Consider the following 11756-nt stretch of genomic DNA (forward strand, 5'->3'; position numbering starts at 1 on the left):
TACTTCTCAGATTGTCATGCATCAATATTAGACTGTCAGTATAGAAGATAAAAGCATATGAAAGCATTTAGGCAAAAGTAAGCTCTGAAGTATTATTTTCATGTTTTTAATTTGTTCTTGTTTAGCAGAGGCTAAGGAAGGCAGTGAAAGACAGTAGATGTTAACAACTCTAGAAAGAGAACAAAAAAGAAAAAAATTGTTTATAGATTATTTTTCTATGACCAAGAAAGTAAAGCATTAAATGTTAACACATAGCAGAAGATAATAGGAATGGTCAAACCAATACATGACATAGTTTGTAGAATGCAACAGCCAAACTCCAATTATCATAAAGCCATTCAATAGAATTAGCAAATATAGCAGATGGTAATGCATAATTTTCCTTCTTCTCCTGCACACACCAGGGAAAGAATAAAGGTAAGGGTGCATAATTGCCTTATAAAAGAGATTAATTTTGAATAGACTAAATTTAAATCTTAGAGTAACTGATAAACTACATAAAAGAGGCTGTTTTCAATGGCAAAAAGGTGTCTTAACTTGAAACAATAAAATTAAACTTCCCCTCAAATCTTTAGCAAATATGATTTGAAATAAGTTATGAGCTAATAGAGGTCAGTGGAAAACTAAAAGGAATTCCAAATAATGGAATAAACATTTTAAAACATCAAATATGGGAGTTAATACTAAGATAATAATAACCAAGGGCAGGATCTAAGCCATGCATTACCTAACAAATTTACATGCATTTAATCTTTAACAATGCACAATAATGTTCATTATAAGATGTATATAGAAGAGTGTATTTCACACAGTTAAGACACTAAGTCCTCATAATTATAAATTACACATTTTATTTTTGGACCAGGAGATTTTATAATGGATTAGCTTCTAATCTCTAGGATATAGACCTTGTGTAAAGCTTGATGCAAATGTTTTATGGGATATGAAAATATCACAGAAGAATAATAAAATTTGGAAAACTGGTGGTGTGCTGTCATGCTGAACATAATTTCTCAAAACAAAGCCAGTTGTTTAGGAATTTGACTCTAAATTGTCTGCTACAGGAAAGAGGAAAAAGAGAAATTTATTTTCTGGCTCTTCTCTTTTCTCTTTTTAATTTTTTTCCCCAACATTTGGCTAAGAAATGCTAATATCCTGTACTTCTAGGTTTTCCTTTTTCTTTTTTTCTTTTTTAAATTGCCAGAGGGCTTGTGCACTCAACAGAGGGAGGGCAAGAAAGGAGGTACTCCCCATGGGATGTAATCATGTTGCAATATTTCTCCTCCATTTCTTCATCTTCTTGGGATTTGGAGTACCTATGCACCTGAAGAATTTTACAAGTTTCCATGGTTGGGATTGTAATTGCCATCAGTCATGTAGGTGCCAATCCCTTTAACCATTAGGATATAGGGCTGACACACTTTGTTATTTTTACTGGATCCTCTGAGTATTCTATTACATAACGATATTGCTCACAAAGATGTGGTGTGGCTTCTGATCCTTGATACAGTGGTCTTTGGAACTAGCTGAACTGGTCCTGAAGCTCTGACTATATTCTACAACATAGGGATGACACCATAGAGCCCTCTACTTATCCCAGGGAGGGCTATTAAAGAGTGCTATTAAAAATCGGAGATTAAGACATAGTTGTAGCATTTGTTTGTTTTCTACTACAGAGGATCGGGCCTTGCTGTGGCATCCCAGGACCCTATGAAGCTACTTTCCAACTGGGCTTCGCTACACCATCTACCCTGCTGGCTTCTCTTCAACATATACATCTAGTCACCTTGGTTCCCCTGGGTTCATGATCCTAATGGCAGAATGGTTTGTTCTGCAGCCTGCTCCTCTAGAACAAAAAAAATTATTATTATGAGCCACATTCTGAACAAGCAGGATTTCTAGTTACTTGTTAAATAGGTCAGTATAATAACCCCATGGACAGTATATACTACCTCAAAATTCCAAAAGGTGCATAAAGTACTTATTTCTTAGCTGTAGAAGTCAGTTTCATGGAAGTTAGAAATAGTTTTACATTAAAATAGAAAACCTAGATTTTACAAAATCACTATACTCATAAAGACATCACCAGTTATTAATCCTCCTATACTTACAGGTCATTTTTCACACTCTGGCATGCATATTGCTTAATAGAGAATTTAGGATTCTTGCCACTTCCTATTCACCAGGTACAGAAAATAGTATAATATTAACAACACAGAGGACTAGCAAGAAAGTCCAAAGAATACCAGAATAATCGAGGACCTACAGAATACGTTCTTTCTCAAAGCAAAAAAGTAAATACAGCCCTGCAGCAAGTCACTGAAGATGCGCTATTTACTGAATTTGCTTTGCAAAGATGAAATGTTTATGTCCCTCCTTGCTAAAGGGTATTAAGAAAAAAAGATTCACCAAACCAAGAACTGAATATAAGAAGTGAGTTTTTTATTGTCCCTCTCTAGGAAAATACAGCATCAAGCACATCCTTTTGGTCTAGTCAATAATTAACATTATTGTTTCCTTTTTTCTTTCCATAGTGGTTCATTTAGTTAATTAAAGGAGCAGTGACAGGCCCAGTTGCGGTGGCACAAGAGAAAGGGTGCTGCTACATGGTGGCTGATGCCACATGGAAAGTCTGGTTTCCGTTTTTGAGCCAGCCTAAACCAGGGCAGACGTAGTGGAGCATACCTGTGGTTCTTGTGAACTAGAAGCCCAGGGCAGGGGGACCATGACATGGAGAGCCGCTTTTCAAATGTGCCTGCCTCAGTTTTTCTCTCATTGTCTATTTTTATCCTCAGTTTTACTGTGGAAAACTTCATGATAGGGATCATTGCTTTCTATACACCCTATACATATTTAATTCCTTAATTTTATTATTACCAGAAACATGAAAAATAAATATATATGTACACATATACAAATATATATAAAGTCTACCTTCTGTGTATGTATGTACCTATCCATGTATACAGAGCTAAAAATTGTCTGTATTTCTTCTTCATGAACAGTTGTCACTGAATAAAATTGATGTTGTGACATACATTCTACTAATTTGACACACGAGGTGTTATAAATTATTAGCTGTGAGCAGAAATAATAAATAAAATGTTTCCAAATGAGTTTATTAGCTTTGGGGATAGCACGTGTTTCCAATAATATAATAGTTAAAGCAATAAATAATGAATGATGCTCTTTGAAATTTCTTAGTATGGCCCAGAATACAGCTGTGTATGCCAATACTTTCAGTTGTTACTAAATATTTTTAATATAACACTAATGTAATACTCTATATTAATAATAACACAATGTAATATTTTTCTAAGTACATTTTAAACAGGGAAATCCTTCATTGGATCACTATCTTTATTCTGTAAGATTTATTATTATATTTTGTGATTTAATTAAATGATGCCTACTTGGATTACTAAATGGTAAACAAATAAACTTTAGGAATTGATAGTACACAAAAGTCTTCCGGTTAAAATAAATACCTTCTGATAAGTAGAAGGATTTCTAAGTGGAATTTTATATGCTTAATGAATTCAGTAGCAACAAGTTGTATATTATTGGGTTGTCTGAAAAGTCGTGACATGTTTTTGCATAGAAAAACATGAAAGAATATGACTTTTCCAACAACCCGATAAGTATACTTTTTTGATGATTTGAGATGGTAATGATAATGAAGTCATTTTATTAACAAGCCCAACACCTACTCATTCTATAGTCATTGACTAATCTCTATGAGTGAAATTTTGTGCTACATAAAGCCTTATAGATTGGAAAATATAAGACCTCAATAATTGGAAGTATGAATGCATATTGGAAACTAGTGAAGATAAAGTTAAAGAAAATAGAAAATGAGGGAACCAGCAGTTAGCGTAATGGTTATGTCACTGGACTCCCACGTAGTTGACCGCGGTGGGAGTCCTGGACCCGGTGGCTTAAAACTCACGCCGGGCGCATGTGCTTGCATGCCCAAGATCCTGAGAGGAGAATGGAGGAGAAGGGATTGCGGCGTGACCATCCCCCCTGGGGGGTGATTTCTCGCTTTCTGTCTCTATGTCTCTCTTTGTCTGTCTGGCGAGCGCACATGCCCTATAGCGAAAAACCTCAAAAAAAAAAAAAACAAACGAAAATAGAAAATAGAAAATGGTAAATTAGTTTATGTGGCTTCAATGCCTTTGGAAAAGCATTGAATTTGTTCAAACTATTTTTACAACGCTCAGATCAGTCTTCAACCACTTTATGAAGCAGGAGGAAGTACAGGTATGATATGTGTGCATATGAGAAGAAAAGAGGAAAAGTAAGAAATTGCTCCCCGGGGGGATGACCATGCCACAGTCTCTTCTCTCCCATTCTCGTCCTGGGATCTTGGGCATCCACGCATATGTGCCTGGCATGATTTTATTTTCTGTCTTATTTTTAAGAGTTTTTTGCCTTAGGGCACATGTGCTCATTGGAGAGAGAGAGACAGAGACAATGAGAGGGAAGTGAGAAATCATTCTGGAGGTGGTGAATGACCACACTGCAATCCCTCCTCCTCCATTCTCTTGGGATCTTAGGCATATGATATTTAAGCCACGGATCTGGGACTCTAACCACAGCTGGTTACGTGGGAGTCTAGCAACATAACCACTATGCCATCTGCAGGCTGCTTGACATGATTTTCAAGCCACAAGACTGGGACTCTATCCGCTGTAGGCCATGGGTGAGTACAGCAACATAAATAATACATCATCTGCTGGACCCAAGATAGCTTATTATGGTTGGAACACAGAATTCAATTTTACTAAATTTATTGGTGCTACTATTTTATAAAATGCCAGTGGGGCAGATTTACCTTATATTCAGTTTCCAGTTTTAAAGAATCTCATACTCTTTGAATTACACAATTTTTAAGGTTTTTACATTTTTATATTGAGTGTGACTTTTCAAATTTTTTTCTGTTTAGACCTATTTATGAAAATGCAGGATTTTTATTAAAGCAGTTTACCAGTGAATTAAGATTAAGAATAAAAGAGGTGATGATACTGAGTAACTGGGTCCTATTTGAAGAGCGTTTCAACTGGCAATGTAACTATTGGAGGCATCTACTAGTAGTTTGAAAAAGTAGTCTACAAAGCAGCTTACCACCTATTTTCATTTTCTCAGATGATAATCATAGCCATCAACAAGGAATTCTTTCAAATTCTGCCACATGTTCTGTCTCCACGTCAAATTCAAGAGTATTAAACTAAACCTAGTTTCAATCATTCTCAGATATGTTTGAATAATTTAAACTAATTCATAAATGTTTCATGATAGATTTTTTTTTTTTACTTAAAGAATATCAGTGCATAAGTTGATGGTTAAAAAATGCAATATTAGTCATACAATATAATTCTTTTCTAAATACAGTTTTAAGTATTTTTTGATTACTTGTTTTGCCAATATGCAAGGTTGGTAAGGTAGACATTGTAATATTGTAAATTTTAATTGACTTTGATATTCAGAAATGCTTCTCTTAATTTGATCATGAGTTTTATTTTTTCCCTCTTATTTATCACAAATAGCTAACTCCTTTACACTCAATCCAAAATTCCATTTATAATCAACAGTATATAAATGTAGGGGCCAGCAGTTAGCGTAATGGCTATGTCGCTGGATGCCCACGTAGTCGACCACGGTTCGCGTCCTGGACCCGGTGACTTAAACTCACGCCGGGCGCGTGTGAGTGCGTGCCCAAGATCCCGAGAGGAGACTGGAGGAGAAGGGATTGTGGTGTGGCCACCCCTCCTGGGGGATGATTTCTCGGTTTCTATCTCTCTGTCTCTCTCTCTCTGTCTGGCGAGCACACGCACCCTATAGCAAAAACCTCTTAAAAAACAAAAATATAGTATATAAATGTGACATCCCTAGGCAAATTTTATGGTTTAGCCTCCTACAAAGCATAGAAAAATTGTTTACTCTTGATATTCATGTAAAAATGAAAATATAAATAGTATATGTAGAAGAATTTATGTATATCAGTCTCTTTTTAAAATACTTTCCAAATGCTGGCTCATTTTTTCTTTCACAAAATTTACTAAGTAAACAGTATTGGAATTATATATAAAATAATTGAGAGAGAGAGGTAAAGTATCTTGCCTAAAGTTATAAAAGTCAATAGCATAGTTGAATGCTGAAACTTTACAATGTGGGAAAAGAATTGGGGTTAGCAAGCACTAAGATTTTAGGATAGCTAGCCTTCAAGGTGGTCCCAATAATGCTTACCTTCTAGTAGTTATGCCATCTTGTAGACCTCTTCTACACTGCATCAGGGCTGACTATTCCTGCACAACCAACAAAATGTGAGGCTAGGTCACCAAAGATGGCAACCTCCAATTTGGTTGCTTTGATCTTCTCTTCCAGTTATTTCTAGCTTCCATGTTGGGATAACATTTAAGTAGCTCCATAACAAGGCTTGTTACCTGCACAGTAAGTCCATCTTCTTCTCACAGTCAATGAAACAAGAGGCAGAGGCTGGAGAAAAAAAGAGTTTATTATTGCAACTTGGTTATAGGGAGATAGTAAAAAAAAAAGAAAAAGAAAAAAAGAAAAAAAAATAACAACAAGAACAAAACACCAAATTGTCAAAATACTCAGCCTGTGCTCAGTATTTATAGATACCTGATATAAGCATGTGCAAGTTCCTCACTGCCACCAATAAAAGTCAATAGCTTTCCTTTAAGTGGTTATCCCGAATCCTGTTTTTCTTTAAATATCCTTTCCTGGTTTCTTATGTGACCATTACTCAAACAGACCACCCCATGATTCAGCACTTGGTCAAATTGTAACTTTAAAATGGCTGCCATCCTGCTAAACCTCAAGTCCTCCTGCTTGAGGTCTAAATAGGAAAGATTTACAGCTCTTAGACAACTGTCGGCACCAACTTGCCAACTGTATGAAATTACTTTTGTGTGACTTCTGTGAAAGTTAATTCTCTAGATTCATTCATGTCTTAAGAAAGCTGCATCTGATAAAGAGAAGGTGGCACATATACACAGTAGAATGACATTCAGCCTTGAGAAAAAGAATATTCTGCCATTTGCAATAAAATAGATGACTTTAGAGGCTGATATGCTAAGTGAAATAACCCAGGCACAGAAAGACAACTGAAAGTTGTTCGGATAAATTGATTAGAACTGCCATTTTTTCAAACAGAAATTAATCAAAACATCTAACCGGAGTGAGATGTATCTTTAGGAGCAAAATTGCATGAATTTTCTCTCTGAACTATAAACCTCTATTATATAATATAAATATACTTTTAAATGTTTTAATTTACTATTTTCTTGGAAAAATACGAAAAAGGATAGCACTGTCAGAATCCAGGAGTGAAATATGTGATATATGAACAATACTGTGCCAACTGCTGGTCCCAACTGCATTAACTTTATAGGCGTTATAGAGAAAATAGTGGATATCTATGATTGTCAAAAGATTTTAAAATGTACTTGGAAATCCAGAAGTTGTATGAAAAATTTAAAGTAAGTAAAACAAAAATAAGGAAATTTAATAATAAATATTCATAAAATATGTTTTATACATGCATAAAATATACATTTATGAAATATATTCCTTTTAGTCTAGAGTAAGAGAAAAAGATTTTGCCACCCTTAGACTGTATCCACCAATAGTTTTAATCTAGTTTTTAATATTTTGCTGTTATAAAATCCTTACGAAAATTCCAGAGCTACTTATGTGCAAAAATATGATGAGCAATGGATCAAAAGGCTATTGAAGTAGGAAAAAAAATATCTTTGAGTAATCAGACTGATCCCCTTAATCAAAGCATGCTTAATGAGGGAGACCTCTTAATTGGGACTTTCCTATCTTATCAAATCGAGTCTAATAGCACTCAACTGTAAAGACAGGTGCTTAATTGGGATAGTAATTCTAGATAATTGGGGTGCCTGCGTGTGATCAAGAGGAGCTTCCATCAATCTGATTTCAAGATATTACGTCTCTGTAGGGATCTCCTTTGGTGCCTATTTGTTTGCTCTCTAAGAATGACCTGTACTGTGTTCAAAGAACAAATGTCCTTTTAGCACTATCTACTACAATTTTCATTTTGTATCTTAAGTTTTTGTTTTGTGTTTAAGAGAGATTTTTGCTATAAGTTATATGCACTTGCTGGAGAAACAGAGGGACAGACAGTGAGAAATCACCCCTGGGGCGGGGGGGTCACCACACCACAATCCCTTCTCCTGCATTCTCCTCTCAGGATTTTGGGCACATATGCACACGCTCCCAACCATCAGTTTTAAGCCACCGGGTCCAGGACTCGAACCATAGTTGACTATGTGGGAGTGCAGCAATGTAACCATTATGCCATTTGCTGTTTCTTGTATCTCAGTTCATAATCACATTACAATTCTTAAATGTTCTTCTTTCATTAAAGTTATTATACATTGAATTAGATAGAATGGATTTATTATTACTTAGCAAATCCAGTTGAATATTAAAACAAATAATTAGTACATAAAAACCTGTGGAATGAAATATCACAGATTAAATATGTTCTAAGAAACTACATATAAGGGATAATGATACTTGGGAATCTTTCTTGTAGTACCATTTAGAAAGTCTTATTCCTACAAAATTTCCAATAATCTTGTATCTGGAAACTAGGCATACAACTGTAAAATTCCTAGTCCCATTCCCCCCCACCCCCCAGATGGCAGATCTTCAAAGAGGCCAGAAGGGCAGCCCTGTTTCTCAGGGGTTAAGTGCAGTGCCTTGGAAGTTGGATCTTATATCCTCAACTGTGGTTCGAGTCTCTACTTCCTAAGACTTGAAAACACATTGGGCACATGTGCATGCATGCCCAAATTCCTGGCAAGAGAGAAAATTGGAGGAAAAAAGTCTGTGGTGGGGACTTACCCACTGGCAAGTGTTTTCTCACTTCCTTTCCCCCTCTCTCTGGCGAACAAACCTGCTCTCTGGCAATTAAGAAACAAAAAAGAATAAATTGGCTAAATTTTAAAATATACACATATATTTGATGTAATATTTGGTTTTAATTAAATTATTAAGGCAATGTATTTACAGAGTTATAGTTCATATTCAGAAAAGAAGCTTATAAGCTCATAGGATAGGCGAAGTGTTCTATAAATGATCTATTTATAGAAAATTTACTCCTTCGATCCTTTGGAAAATATTGTTCCATAAATGTGATGCTGGTATCCATGCTTCCCTCTTTATGTCAAGATAGATAATATTCTACAAATAAACATGAATGTTTTTAAGAGTATGAAAACATATTAAGTTACTGTAAACCTAAGTCTGTATACCTAACAGACGCAACTGGAAGGGCCAGCAGGTGGCATGGTAGTTAGTGTGCTGGACTCCCACAGGGCTGACTGCAGTAAAGTTGTAGACCCAGCAGCTTGAAAAATACACTGGACACGTGTGTGCGTGTACAAAGTTCTGAGAGGAGAATGGAGGAGAAGGGATTGTGCTGTAGCCATCCCCCCTGGAGGGTGAGTTCTCACTTTCCATCTCACCATCTCACTTTTTCTCTCTGGTGAGTATATGTACCCTATGGCAAAAAACTAAAAAAAAAAAAGGATAAATAAATAAAAATATTCTTGGAAGTTTTGTAGATAAAGCTTTATTAAGCTGTGTTTAAGTGAATAATTTAAAAAAACTTTTCCAAAGTGAAAATTGAATATATATTTGTATGTATGTGTGTATGCACGTATATATGTACACATATATAAGAATGTACATATACACACATATCTATCTTGTATTTTATATTGCTAACAATCATTTAAGTAGCCAGGCAGTGAGAAACTGGTGATGTAACTGGATCCACATTGGAAAAGTTCTGGATTTGCATTCCGGGCTTTCCCTGAACACACTGGGGTGCACAAGTGTGGCTGTGACACGGGCTATCTGAGATGGGGGCAGATTGTGCCGTGAAGACCCTGTCAGGGGCACTTTCTCTCTACGTTCATGATTCTTTCTGTCTTTACTCTCTGCTCTTCTCTCTCTTATAGAAAAAATAACCTGTAAGCCGTCATTAAAGAATAAAACATTCTAGAAGAAAGCCATTGTTTAATGAGCTAAATCTAATTACTGAATTTAAATATCATTCCAGTCTTAAATGTTTAGTGAGTTTTTCTTTTTGTTTTAAAATTGAAAAAAATTCAAGGTGTAATTTTAGTGGAAATAAAGTGAACGATAATATCATGTGCTGGCAAGGAAGTAGAACAACTGAGATTTTTATTTATTCCTGATAAAAATGTAAAATGTGACAGGCCACTTTGGAAGACAATCTGGTAGTTTCTTATGAAGTCAAACATGGTCTTACCACGGGATCCACCTATTCCACTCAGGTATATAACCCAATTAAGTTGAAAACATATGTCTACACAAAAATATACACATTAATGTTCACAAGGCTTAACTCATAATTGCCTTAAAAAAAAAAAAGGCATCAGGCAAGATATCCTAAAAATAGCAAATGGATAAACAAACTGTTTTACATATGCACAATCAAAGTTTAATGATAAAAATGAGCTGGCAAGTCATGAAATGATCTAAAATAACCTTAAATATATTTCATTAAATGAAAAGGACCAATCTGTAAAAAGCACATATCGCTTGGTTCCAACTACATAACATTCTGGAAAAGGTGACATAAAAAGAGACAGTAAAAACATCACTGATTGGGACCAGCAGATGGCAAAATGGTTACATCACTGCATTCCCACACAGTCGACCATGGCTCTCGTCACAGACCTGATGACTTAAAAACTCAACTGAGTGCATGCTTGCCCAAGATCCCAAGAGAAGAATGGAGGAAAGGAATTGCGGAATACCCATCCCCCCAGGGGAGGATTTCTCACTTTCAGTCTCTGTTTCTGTCTCTCTGGCGAGCACACACGACCTAAAGCAAAAATCACTCAAAAAAAAATTAAAAATCACTGATCATTAGGGTTTTGTGGGGACAAAGAGGAAAAATAAATGGGTGGACCACAAGAGATTTAGGGAGTATTAAACTAGTCTTTATCAATATTCTTCATTTGCCCAAACCCTTAGAAGTGTCCAACAAAATTAATGAACCCTAATGTAAACCATGGACTGTAGTTAACAGTGATAGAGCCATATTGTTGTATTATTTGCATCAATTGTACCACAGTAATGTAGGTGGTTAGTAATAGGAGTTACTGGAGGTCTACTATAGATCTCACTGCCTATACTAAACTGTGAAATAAAAAAAAAAAAAAACCACATTTTGACAGAATCAATTTAATAGAATTGACTTGAGTAAACAATAATTTATGAATCAGGCAGCACAGAGAACCAGAAGAGTTTCAGGGGGATCCATTTAGGAACACTGGCAGGCAATTTGCCACAGTCAGATGTTTATATTATTATTTTGAGCATAGTTTGAGGAGGCATTTACTTTACAGGGACATGGTCTGATCACTTGGCAGTCTGTGACTGGCTAGAGCTCAGCAGCTTTTTATAAAAATATACTCTTGGTCCAGTTCGTGCTATGTTGTTTAAGGCAGCTGAATCCCACAGGGCCAATTTTGTGCTTCATTTTTTAATCCTGTACCTTGAGAAACGCACTGGGTATATGTACATGCTTGCTCAAAATCTCAACAAGAGGAGAGATGAAGGAGAAGAGGTTGCATTGTGACCATCTCGCATTGGGAGATTGGGAGTGTTTTCTTCTCCTTGCTCTCTATCTCTGTCTCTCTCCAGTGGGTATATATAATATA

At 35.7% G+C, this 11756-nt stretch overlaps 1 pseudogene; it reads left to right on the forward strand.

Annotated features, from left to right (window-relative positions):
• The first annotated feature begins 2325 nt into the window (after positions 1-2325).
• The window catches only part of LOC102470370 (striatin-interacting protein 1-like), a 52129-nt pseudogene continuing 42698 nt past the window's right edge, over positions 2326-11756 (forward strand).

The sequence above is a fragment of the Tupaia chinensis genome, unplaced genomic scaffold (genome assembly GCF_000334495.1).
Source record: "Tupaia chinensis unplaced genomic scaffold, TupChi_1.0 Scaffold139079_1, whole genome shotgun sequence".
Taxonomy (NCBI): domain Eukaryota; kingdom Metazoa; phylum Chordata; class Mammalia; order Scandentia; family Tupaiidae; genus Tupaia; species Tupaia belangeri.